Source organism: Pseudophryne corroboree, chromosome 6 (assembly GCF_028390025.1).
Source record: "Pseudophryne corroboree isolate aPseCor3 chromosome 6, aPseCor3.hap2, whole genome shotgun sequence".
Lineage (NCBI taxonomy): Eukaryota > Metazoa > Chordata > Amphibia > Anura > Myobatrachidae > Pseudophryne > Pseudophryne corroboree.
Genome location: NC_086449.1, coordinates 517,873,701 through 517,885,827, shown reverse-complemented (window position 1 = coordinate 517,885,827; position 12,127 = coordinate 517,873,701). Strand labels below are relative to the sequence as shown.

Sequence of the window (12,127 nt, the reverse complement as noted above, 5' to 3'; positions counted from 1 at the left end):
CATGTGACAGACTGGGTTTGAAAAATGACAGGAGCTGAGTGGTTGGTACTTTATCTCCATCCAGTTTCTCTCTTTTCAAAGCTTAGTAAACCCCTCTATAACTGTCATTATTGACCATTGCTCTCCCCTATAAAAAAAATATCTTTTTTGTTACATGATTGCCACCTATCTGGAGTGTCAAAATATACTTTACTGGCTTGGCCTGAGCCCTTAAGTTTTATTGAGTTGAAATCTAAATGCTACAGCATACAATGACATTCTAGAGCAGGGCTTGGCAAATGTTTCTAAAATCTAGGAGCCAGGATGAAAGTGTTGGAGTCAGACCATTGGCCGAGCCCCCCCCCCCCAAAAAAAAAGCAAACAATGAAAGAACAACTAACTGAACCCCCCCCAACTCCCCTGCCGCAGCCATATTACTGATTAGCTTCCCTCCAGGCAAACCAACCCCCACGGCCACACAACCAAGGGGATGCCCCCTGCAAACCAGCCCTCCACATCCACACTGCAGAGCAGCTAACACCGACGGGCAACCAACCCCCACGGCCATACAAATAAGGGGGTACCTCCAAGCAAACAACTACTCCTCAGCCTCCCCTCGGACAAACAATCCTTCCTACCCTGTGGCCACATCACTAACTCTCCAAAGCTGGAAATCTTTGGCCATGCATAGACCCTCTTATTGAAGATCTCTATGCAGCCAGAATTTGGAGACAGCAGACAGAGCAGGATGGGACAGACAAGCACAGAAGTCTGCGTAGTCTGGGACAGACTCTCAGCACATGCCCACTTGTGCAAGAAATTGCCGCCACAATACAGGCATGCCCCCAAAAATCTCAGCTGGGTCTCTTGTGGCTGAAGAGGGTCTGCTTCTTCCCTCCAAAACCTGGTAGCCAGACAGCAAAATCCAGAGGCCATGGCTACTGGGCCCCTATGATTTGTCGAACCCTGTTATAGAGAATTGTGCATCCAATTTTGTTGCTATAGATTAGGCTTACTATACTATCCCTTTTAAATCGGGACATTCATGAATTGGGTATGGGTCATTGGGTCGACCACTGAAGGCCAACATCAGCATTAGGTCGACATACACTAGGTCGACAGGTCAAAAGGTCGACATGCGTTTTTGGACTGTTTTTGGTGTCGTTTTCTCCGTAAAGTGACAGGGAACCCCAATTAGTGCACTGCGTCCCCTCGCAAGGATCGCTTCGCTCGCCATGCTTCGGGCAAGGTGCCTCGCTCCACTGCTGCTGCGCTCGGCACAGGTTACCGTTCCAATCTTAGTCCATGTGGATCGTTAAGTACGAAAAAAAAAACCTGAAAAACTCATGTCGACCTTTTGTCCTGTCGACCTAGTACATATTGACCTAATGGCCATGTCAACCTAATGCCAATGTCGACCTTCAGTGGTTGACCTAATGACTGTTGACCTAATGACTGTCGACCTAATGACCGTATCCTCATGAATTACACAGGTTCTGTGTCTGACTGACTTGAAGCCTGCATTTCTCCTGGTTTTAATCAGCAGTAGAACCTGTGCAATCCTTGAGTGTCCCAGTTTAAAGGGATTGTATGGTAAACCTATTTAGGAAAGACCCTTACAGAACAAAAAATCTGATCCATTGTGTAGAAAAATGTTACTGCCCGCACAAAGCCCTGACCTCAACTCTATCAAACACTTATGGGATGAATTAGAATGGGAGCTGCAAGCTGGGCTTTATTTGCCAAAACCGGTGCTCACCCTCACTAATGATCTTGTGGCTAAATGTTTTCAAATTCTCTCATCCACGTTCCAAAATGTAGTAGGTAATCCCAAAGGAAGCAGATAGTCCTATCTCATTAGGGAACATAGACATGAAAATTTATGGAAAACAACTTGCAACCTGTTTCATCTTAACTTTACCTTTATTAATTCCTAATATACAAGTAGGTTTATACCAGGAAGACGGACACAACTTAACACTGGAAGAATATTTTCCCTTATCCATTGCTCCACTAAGATCCTTCCTCTTTTGCGTTCTCTGAACTCAGAGAAAACGTTTGGCAGAATCAACTGGCCTTTTATGCTCACAACACTATACCAGTTCGATTTTGGCTATTGCAGATTTTGACTATACTTTTAGTATTAGTCAAAATTGACTTGCCCGCAGAGTCTGTTTTTTTTCTTGCCATACCGACCCCACGAGAGCGCGCATCTGTATTGCAGGCTGTATACACACAGTGCGAAATGCACTAACTTTCCTTGCGATTTTAACTATATAGTCAAAATCGCAAGGTTATATCGCACAGTGTGTATGCACCTTTAGTTTTTGAGAGCAATTTCTCAATGTGATAAAATCTCTATTTACCTCCCCTTCAGTTAGCGTTTCATTGAATTGCAGTTCCTCATGTCCATTAAATATTGCCGTTGCTTACTTGCTTTGTTTCGGAGTTATGTGGCAAAATGTCCAGCCGCCATTTACTGTGCATCTGGAAAATGTGACAGTTGGTGGACTCTCCCTGTGCACCTGCTGGGTGGTCTTGGAACTGTGTAACCGTTATTTGCGGCCACCCACTAAGCTGGAATTTTTCGAACTCCTAGGAGGGTGAAAAGGGGTAAAATGTTCCGCACAGCAAACCTTTGCCAGGTTGCAACTGGGCACATCAGCTAATTATTATTATTATTATTATTATTATTATTATTATTATTATTATACCCTGTAGCAGCTTGACTCTCATTCTATATGTTAAGGGAATATTTGTTGTCTTGGATGGTTAAAAAATCTCCTTACTCGTTGATGATAGCCTTGTTACTTTATCAGATCTGTAGTAATTTATCATATTTTTTAAATTCTATTTTATTTTTGCTAGGGAAGAGAACAGTAAATAAGTTGAACCTTTTTACTGCTCTATCTATTTCAGACACTATGGTGGGAATTCAAATCTTATCGCAGCCCCGATCTCCCGTCTAAAGTGACATGAGATAGAAGGGCGATATTCAACTGCCCTCAGTTATCGCACTGATCGTGCCCATTACAGTCTGGTATAGCCGTGCAAAGCCCCTAAACCCATCTAAAGTAATAGGCGCTATCGTGAAAAGACTCGTTTCGGTGCCCAAACGGGTCTCTTTATGCGCATTTCAGCTCACTACCCCCGGGGGTAGCGAGTTGCAATCACCTTGTCGCGCCCGTTGGCAGCAACGTTAGAGTACTGCCGGCGGGCGCGGCCGTGGACGAGAGGGTGGGGGGGGGGGGGGGGGGCATTTGAATCCGGCCCTATGAGTCAACTCTTCTAGCAATTTGAAATAAACCACTATGGAAATGGGTGTGGCTTTCCGTGCATTAAACTATACTATGTAGCTGCCCACCTTCAATCAAATAGTTTTCTGTTTTGCAAATGAATACATTACGTGGGCATGAAACCTGAGCAATCAAGATTACTACCCTCTGTACTGGGAATACCCACAAACACAGGTTGCCTTAATTTCTTGTTCTTCCAGATCTAAGTTTTGTTTGTTAAATATAGGGACGTTATTTTCAATACTATAGTCAGACATTACATGCCTGCCCTCTAACCACCATTTGGAACAAATCTAAATCCCCTGCTCGGCAATCTATAATCCTATCTACCACTTGTATTTTCGGTATTAGGTTTATTAGTTTAAAGGTTTATATAAAGTATCTGGTGCAAATACTGGAATTACCTGTAAATTGCATTTATAGGTTGATACCTAGTACCCACACTTGGCTACTTTTGAAAAAACAATTTGAGGAGACTGTGAAAGGGTGGTGCTGAAGATGTATGTATATAAAACAACTGCACCTTGGTTTTCCAAGTTATAGAATAGTTAGGCTAAGGGGGAATTCAATTAGCCCCGTGCAGGTGTAAAAGGAAGATAACGTCTATTCAATTACAGCCCTTTCTCTAACGTCCTAGTGGATGCTGGGGACTCCGTAAGGACCATGGGGAATAGACGGGCTCCGCAGGAGACAGGGCACTTTAAGAAAGAATTAGGACTACTGGTGTGCACTGGCTCCTCCCTCTATGTCCCTCCTCCAGACCTCAGTTTGAATCTGTGCCCGGACGAGCTGGGTGCATCTTAGTGAGCTCTCCTGAGCTTGCTAAATAGAAAGTATTTTGTTAGGATGTTTTTATTTTCAGAGAGATCTGCTGGCAACAGACTCTCTGCTACGTGGGACTGAGGGGAGAGAAGCAGCCCTACTCACTGTGGATAGGTCATGCTTCTTAAGGCTACTGGACACCATTAGCTCCAGAGGGATCGTACACAGGAACGCACCCTTGGTCGCTCGGTCTCGGAGCCGGGCCGCCGTCCCCCTCGCAGAGCCAGAAGCAAGAAGCCAGCGTGAGAAGCAAGAAGACTTCAAAAACGGCGGCAGAAGACTCCAGTCTTCATATGAGGTAGCGCACAGCACTGCCGCTGTGCGCCATTGCTCCCATATAAACCCACACACTCCGGTCACTGTAGGGTGCAGGGCGCAGGGGGGGGGCGCCCTGGGCAGCAATTAGAGACCTCTTGGCAAAGTGGGCATATATACAGTTAGGCACTGTATATATGCATGAGCCCCCGCCATTATTTTTACACAAAATCGCGGGACAGAAGCCCGCCGCTGAGGGGGCGGGGCTTCTTCCTCAGCACTCACCAGCGCCATTTTCTCTCCACAGCTCCGCTGAGAGGAAGCTCCACAGGCTCTCCCCTGCAGATTCACGGTAGAAAGAGGGTATAAAGAGAGGGGGGATGGGGCACATAAATTTAGCACAAAATCATTGTATACAGCAGCTACTGGGTAAACACTAAGTTACTGTGTAATTCCTGGGTCATATAGCGCTGGGGTGTGTGCTGGCATACTCTCTCTCTGTCTCTCCAAAAGGCCTTGTGGGGGTTCTGTCTTCAATTAGAGCATCCCCTGTGTGGGTGGTGTGTCGGTACGCTTGTGTCGGCATGTTTGACGAGGAAGGCTATGTGGAAGCAGAGCAGGTGCAAATGAATGTGGGATCGCCGCCGACGCCCGATTGGATGGATATGTGGAAGGTTTTAAATGATAATGTTAATTCCTTGCATAAAAGGTTGGATAAAGCTGAAGCCTTGGGACAGTCAGGGTCTCAACCCATGCCTGATCCTACAGCGCAGAGGTCGTCAGGGTCTCAGAAGCGCCCACTATCCCAAATTGTTGACACAGATATCGACACGGATTCTGACTCCAGTGTCGATGGCGATGATGCAAAGTTACAGCCTAAAATGGCTAAAGCCATCCGCTACATGATTATAGCAATGAAGGATGTTTTGCACATCTCAGAGGAAAACCCAGTCCCTGACAAGAGGGTTTATATGTTTGGGGAGAAAAGGCTTGAGGTGACCTTTCCCCCTTCACATGAGTTAAATGAGTTATGTGAAAAAGCTTGGGAATCTCCAGATAGAAAACTGCAGATTTCCAAACGGTTGCTTATGGCGTATCCTTTCCCGCCAGCGGACAGGTTACGCTGGGAATCCTCCCCTAGGGTAGACAAAGCTTTGACACGCTTATCTAAGAAGGTGGCCCTGCCGTCACAGGATACGGCCTCCCTTAAAGATCCTGCGGATAGAAAGCAGGAAGGTATCCTGAAGTCCATTTATACACATTCAGGTACCCTACTGAGGCCGGCAATTGCGTCGGCCTGGATGTGTAGTGCTGTAGCAGCATGGACAGATACTTTATCTGAGGAACTTGATACCTTGGACAAGGATACTATAGTACTGACCCTGGGGCATATAAAAGACGCTGTCCTATATATGAGAGATGCCCAAAGAGACATTAGCCTACTGGGCTCTAGAATAAATGCAATGTCGATTTCTACCAGAAGGGTCATGTGGACTCGGTAATGGACAGGCGATGCCGACTCATAAAGGCACATGGAGGTTTTACCTTATAAGGGTGAGGAATTGTTTGGGGACGGTCTCTCGGACCTAGTTTCCACAGCTACGGCTGGGAAGTCAAATTTTTTGCCATATATTCCCTCACAACCTAAGAAAGCACCGTATTACCAAATGCAGTCCTTTCGATCATAAAGAGGCAAGAAAGTCCGAGGTGCGTCCTTTCTTGCCAGAGGCAGGGGTAGAGGAAAGAAGCTGCACAATACAGCTAGTTCCCAGGAACAGAAGTCCTCCCCGGCTTCCTCTAAATCCACCGAATGGCGCTGGGGCTCCACAGGTGGGGGCGTGTCTCTGAAATTTCAGCCACCAGTGGGTTCGCTCGCGGGTGGATCCCTGGGCTATAGAGATTGTGTCTCAGGGATACAAGCTGGAATTCGAAGTGATGCCCCCTCACAGTTACCTCAAATCGGCCCTGCCAGCTTCCCCCATAGAGAGGGAAGTAGTGTTAGCGGCAATTCACAAATTATATCTCCAGCAGGTGGTGGTAAAGGTTCCCCTCCTTCAACAGGGAAGGGGTTACTATTCGACAATGTTTGTAGTACCGAAACCGGACGGTTCGGTCAGACCCATATTGAATTTAAAATCCCTGAACATTTACCTGAAAAGGTTCAAGTTCAAGATGGAATCACTCAGAGTCGTCATCGCCAGCCTGGAAGAGGGGGATTTTATGGTGTCTCTGGATATAAAGGATGCTTACCTGCATGTCCCCATTTATCCACCTCATCAAGAGTACCTCAGATTTGTGGTACAGGACTGTCATTACCAATTCCAGACGTTGCCGTTTGGTCTGTCCACGGCACCGAGAATATTTACCAAGGTAATGGCAGAAATGATGGTGCTTCTGCGAAAACAGGGAGTCACAATTATCCCATACTTGGACGATCTCCTCATAAAGGCAAGGTCCAGGGAGCAGTTGCTGATCAGCGTAGCACACTCTCGGGAAGTGTTGCAACAGCACGGCTGGATTCTGAATATTCCAAAGTCACAGCTGATTCCTACGACGCGTCTGCCCTTCCTGGGCATGATTCTGGACACAGACCAGAAGAAGGTTTTTCTCCCGACGGAGAAAGCTCAGGAGCTCGTGACTCTGGTCAGAGACCTCTTAAAACCAAAACAGGTGTCGGTGCATCACTGCACCCGAGTCCTGGGAAAGATGGTGGCGTCATACGAGGCCATTCCCTTCGGCAGGTTCCATGCGAGGACCTTTCAGTGGGATCTGTTGGACAAGTGGTCCGGATCGCATCTTCAGATGCATCGGCTGATCACCCTATCCCCCAGGGCCAGGGTGTCTCTTCTGTGGTGGCTGCAGAGTGCTCACCTTCTCGAGGGTAGCAGTTTCGGCATTCAGGACTGGGTCCTGGTGACCACGGATGCAAGCCTCCGAGGGTGGGGGGCAGTCACGCAGGGAAGAAATTTCCAGGGTCTGTGGTCAAGTCAGGAGACTTGTCTGCACATCAATATCCTGGAACTAAGGGCCATATACAACGCCCTAAGTCAAGCGGAGCCTCTGCTTCGCAACCAACCGGTGCTGATTCAGTCAGACAACATCACCGCAGTGGCTCATGTAAACTGCCAAGGCGGCACAAGGAGCAGGGTGGCGATGGCAGAAGCCACCAGAATTCTTCGCTGGGCGGAGAATCACGTAAAAGCACTGTCAGCAGTGTTCATTCCGGGAGTGGACAACTGGGAAGCAGACTTCCTCAGCAGGCAAGACCTCCACCCGGGAGAGTGGGGACTTCATCAAGAAGTCTTCACGCAGATTACAAATCGATGGGAACTGCCACAGGTGGACATGATGGCGTCCCGCCTCAACAAAAAGCTAAAAATGTATTGCGCCAGGTCAAGAGACCCTCAGGCGATAGCTGTGGACGCACTAGTGACACCGGGGGTGTTCCAGTCGGTTTATGTGTTTCCTCCTCTTCCTCTCATACCCAAGGTGCTGAGAATCGTAAGAAAAAGAGGAGTGAGAACAATACTCATTGTTCCGGATTGGCCAAGAAGGACTTGGTATCCAGAACTGCAAGAAATGATCACAGAGGACCCATGGCCTCTGCCTCTAAGACAGGATCTGTTGCAACAGGGGCCCTGTCTGTTCCAAGACTTACCGCGGCTGTGTTTGACGGCATGGCGATTGAACGCCGGATCCTAGCAGAAAAAGGCATTCCGGATGAGGTTATTCCTACGCTGATAAAGGCTAGGAAGGACGTGACGGCTAAACATAATCACCGTATATGGCGAAAATATGTTGCTTGGTGTGAGGCCAGGAATGCCCCTACAGAGGAATTCCAGCTGGGCCGTTTCCTTCACTTCCTACAGTCGGGAGTGACTCTGGGCTTAAAATTGGGATCCATTAAGGTCCAGATTTCAGCCCTATCCATTTTCTTTCAAAAGGAACTGGCTGGTTTGTAAAGGGAGTGCTGCATATTCAGCCCCCTTTTGTGCCACCAGTGGCACCTTGGGATCTTAACGTGGTGTTGAGTTTCCTGAAATCACACTGGTTTGAGCCACTTAAAACCGTGGAGTTAAAATATCTCACGTGGAAGGTGGTCATGCTGCTGGCCTTAGCTTCGGCTAGGCGTGTGTCAGAATTGGCGGCTTTGTCACATAAAAGCCCCTATCTGGTTTTCCATATGGACAGGGCAGAATTGCGGACTCGTCCGCAATTTCTGCCAAAAGTGGTATCATCTTTTCACTTGAACCAACCTATTGTGGTGCCTGTGGCTACTCGTGACTTGGAGGATTCCAAGTTGCTAGATGTAGTCAGGGCTTTGAAGGTTTATGTAGCCAGAACGGCTGGAGTCAGGAAAACAGAGTCGCTGTTTGTCCTGTATGCATCCAACAAGCTGGGTGCTCCTGCTTCAAAGCAAACTATTGCTCGCTGGATCTGTAACACGATTCAGCAGGCTCATTCTGCGGCTGGATTGCCGCCTCCAAAATCAGTAAAGGCCCATTCCACAAGGAAGGTGGGCTCTTGGGCGGCTGCCCGAGGGGTCTCGGCATTACAGCTTTGCCGAGCAGCTACTTGGTCGGGTTCAAACACTTTTGCAAAGTTCTACAAGTTTGATACCCTGGCTGAGGAGGACCTTGTGTTTGCTCATTCGGTGCTGCAGAGTCATCCGCACACTCCCGCCCGTTTGGGAGCTTTGGTATAATCCCCATGGTCCTTACGGAGTCCCCAGCATCCACTAGGACGTTACAGAAAATAAGATTTTACTTACTGGTAAATCTATTTCTCGTAGTCCGTAGTGGATGCTGGGCGCCCGTCCCAAGTGCGGACTTCTTCTGCAATACTTGTATATAGTTATTGCTTGCATAAGGGTTATGTTATGGTTGTATCAGGTTTATCTGATGCTCTGTTATTGTTCATACTGTTAACTGGGTAAGTTTATCACGAGTTATACGGTGTGATTGGTGTGGCTGGTATGAGTCTTGCCCTGGATTCCAAAATCCTTTCCTTGTACTGTCAGCTCGTCCGGGCACAGTTTCCTTAACTGAGGTCTGGAGGAGGGACATAGAGGGAGGAGCCAGTGCACACCAGTAGTCCTAATTCTTTCTTAAAGTGCCCTGTCTCCTGCGGAGCCCGTCTATTCCCCATGGTCCTTACGGAGTCCCCAGCATCCACTACGGACTACGAGAAATAGATTTACCGGTAAGTAAAATCTTATTTTTTCTTGCCCGTTAAATTAAATGAATCTGTTTCAGACGTTAACGCGTAGAATCTGGGTTAAGTTCCATGACACTGGTGCGGCACCCAAAAACAGGCTATTTATAAGGGAATTCTTTTTGTATCTGTTCAGAAGCGAAAATAAATCCTCGGTAAGTGCAGCTTGCTTCTATCTTTTAGCATTTTATTTGCCCCCCCCCCCCCCTTTAACGATCTCCCACCAATTTCCTGCAATGCAGCACATCACCTGTAATTTATCACATTACTTTGAGCACACAGCCGCTCATGTAGCCATCAGTGAGCCATTGCATATATTCTCCTTAGAGTTGCCTTCATGGAAACAACCTGGTATCCCACAGCATCCCAGTATTATATTCGAATAGTGGGGATCATTCCGAGTTGATCGCTCGCTAGCTATTTTGTGCAGATAGTCGCCGCCTATGGGGGAGTGTATTTTCGCTTTGCAAGTGTGCGAACGCTTGTGCATCCGAGCGGTACAAAAAAGTTTTGTGCAGTATCTGAGTAGGTCTGAACTTACTCAGCCGCTGCGATCACTTCAGCCTGTCTGGTCCTGGAATTGACGTCAGACACCCGCCTTGCAAACGCTTGGACACGCCTGCGTATTTCCAACAACTCCCAGAAAATGGTCAGTTGACACCCATAAGCGCCTTCTTCCTTTCAAGCTTCTTGCGATCGGCTGTGCGAATGGATTCTTTGTTTAAATCATCGCCGAGCACCGATCCGCTTTGTACCCGTGCGACGTGCCTGCGCAGTTTTGCAGAGTTTTGAACTGATCGCAGCGCTGCATAAAATAGCGTGCGATCAGGTCGGAATGACCCCCAGTGTCTGCAACAGAATCGCTGCTGTTTCTGTGGTGTGTCCGGTCCAGTAGTGAGGGTGGTAAAAAAAATTTCTATAGTACCAAATATTGTCAGCAATATAACCGCCCCACCGCGGCGTCAGTGTGAGCATTGCAACGTAATAACTTGATTGAAGTTAGATTCTAATTATTTCTTCTGGGTTCCAGTGTATAGATAGATAAATGGTCAGTAGGTCAACACCATATGGTTGACAGAAACAAAAGGTCGACATGTAAAAGGTAGACTGTACTTAAGGTTAACAGGTACAAAAGGTTAACATACATATGGTCGACACAAGTTTTTTTGATTTTGTTCCCACATTTTTTAACATCTTGCTTGAGTTACCAAGCGTGGCGAGCATGGGTTACGGTCGTTAGGTCGATATGTACTAGGTCTACAGGTCAAAAGGTCGACATGAGTTTTTCACATTTTTTTCTCTGACGTCCTAGTGGATGCTGGGAACTCCAAAAGGACCATGGGGAATAGCGGCTCCGCAGGAGACTGGGCACAACTAAAGAAAGCTTTTAGGTCACCTGGTGTGCACTGGCTCCTCCCACTATGACCCTCCTCCAAACCTCAGTTAGATTTTGTGCCCGGCCGAGGTTGGATGCACACTAGGGGCTCTCCTGAGCTTCTAAAAAGAAAGTATATAATTAGGTTTTTTATTTTACAGTGAGACCTGCTGGCAACAGGCTCACTGCAGCGAGGGACTAAGGGGAGAAGAAGCGAACCTACCTGCTTGCAGCTAGCTTGGGCTTCTTAGGCTACTGGACACCATTAGCTCCAGAGGGATCGACCGCATGGAACTGGCCTTGGTGTTCGGTCCCGGAGCCGCGCCGCCGTCCCCCTTACAGAGCCAGAAGCAAGAAGAGGTCCGGAAAATCGGCGGCAGAAGACATCAGTCTTCACCAAGGTAGCGCACAGCACTGCAGCTGTGCGCCATTGCTCCTCATACACACTTCACACTTCGGTCACTGAGGGTGCAGGGCGCTAGGGGGGGGCGCTTTGAGCAGCAATAAAAACACCTTGACTGGCAAAAATACCACAATATATAGCCCCAGAGGCTATATATGTGATAATTACCCCTGCCAGAATCCATAAAAAAGCGGGAGAAAAGTCTGCGAAAAAGGGGCGGAGCTATCTCCTTCAGCACACTGGCGCCTTTTCTCCCTCACAGCTCCACTGGAAGGAAGCTCCCTGGCTCTCCCCTGCAGTCTACACTACAGAAAAGGGTAAAAAAGAGAGGGGGAGCACTAAAATTAGGCGCAGTATATATAACAGCAGCTATAGGGGACATAATTCAGTTAGTCCCTGCATTATATAGCGCTCTGGTGTGTGCTGGCATACTCTCACTCTGTCTCCCCAAAGGGCTTTTGTGGGTCCTGTCCTCTGTAGAGCATTCCCTGTGTGTGTGCGGTGTGTCGGTACGGCTGTGTCGACATGTTTGATGAGGATAATGATGTGGAGGCGGAGCAGATGCCTATAGAAGGGATGTCACCCCCTGCGGGGCAGACACCTGAGTGGATGGACTTATGGAAGGAATTGCGTGCACGTGTCGACTCCTTACACACAAAATTTGACGACATGCCAAATGCGGGACAGCCGGCTTCTCAGCTCGTGCCTGTCCAGGCGTCTCAAAGGCCATCGGGGGCTCTAAAACGCCCGCTACCTCAGATGGCAGACGCGGATGTCGACACG

General features: G+C 47.9%; 1 protein-coding gene across 6 annotated transcripts in view; it reads left to right on the top strand.

Annotated features, from left to right (window-relative positions):
- CNOT2 (CCR4-NOT transcription complex subunit 2) overlaps window positions 1-12,127 on the top strand; it is a 234,323-nt gene that overhangs the window by 68,935 nt on the left and 153,261 nt on the right. The gene's annotated exons all lie outside the window — the stretch shown is intronic.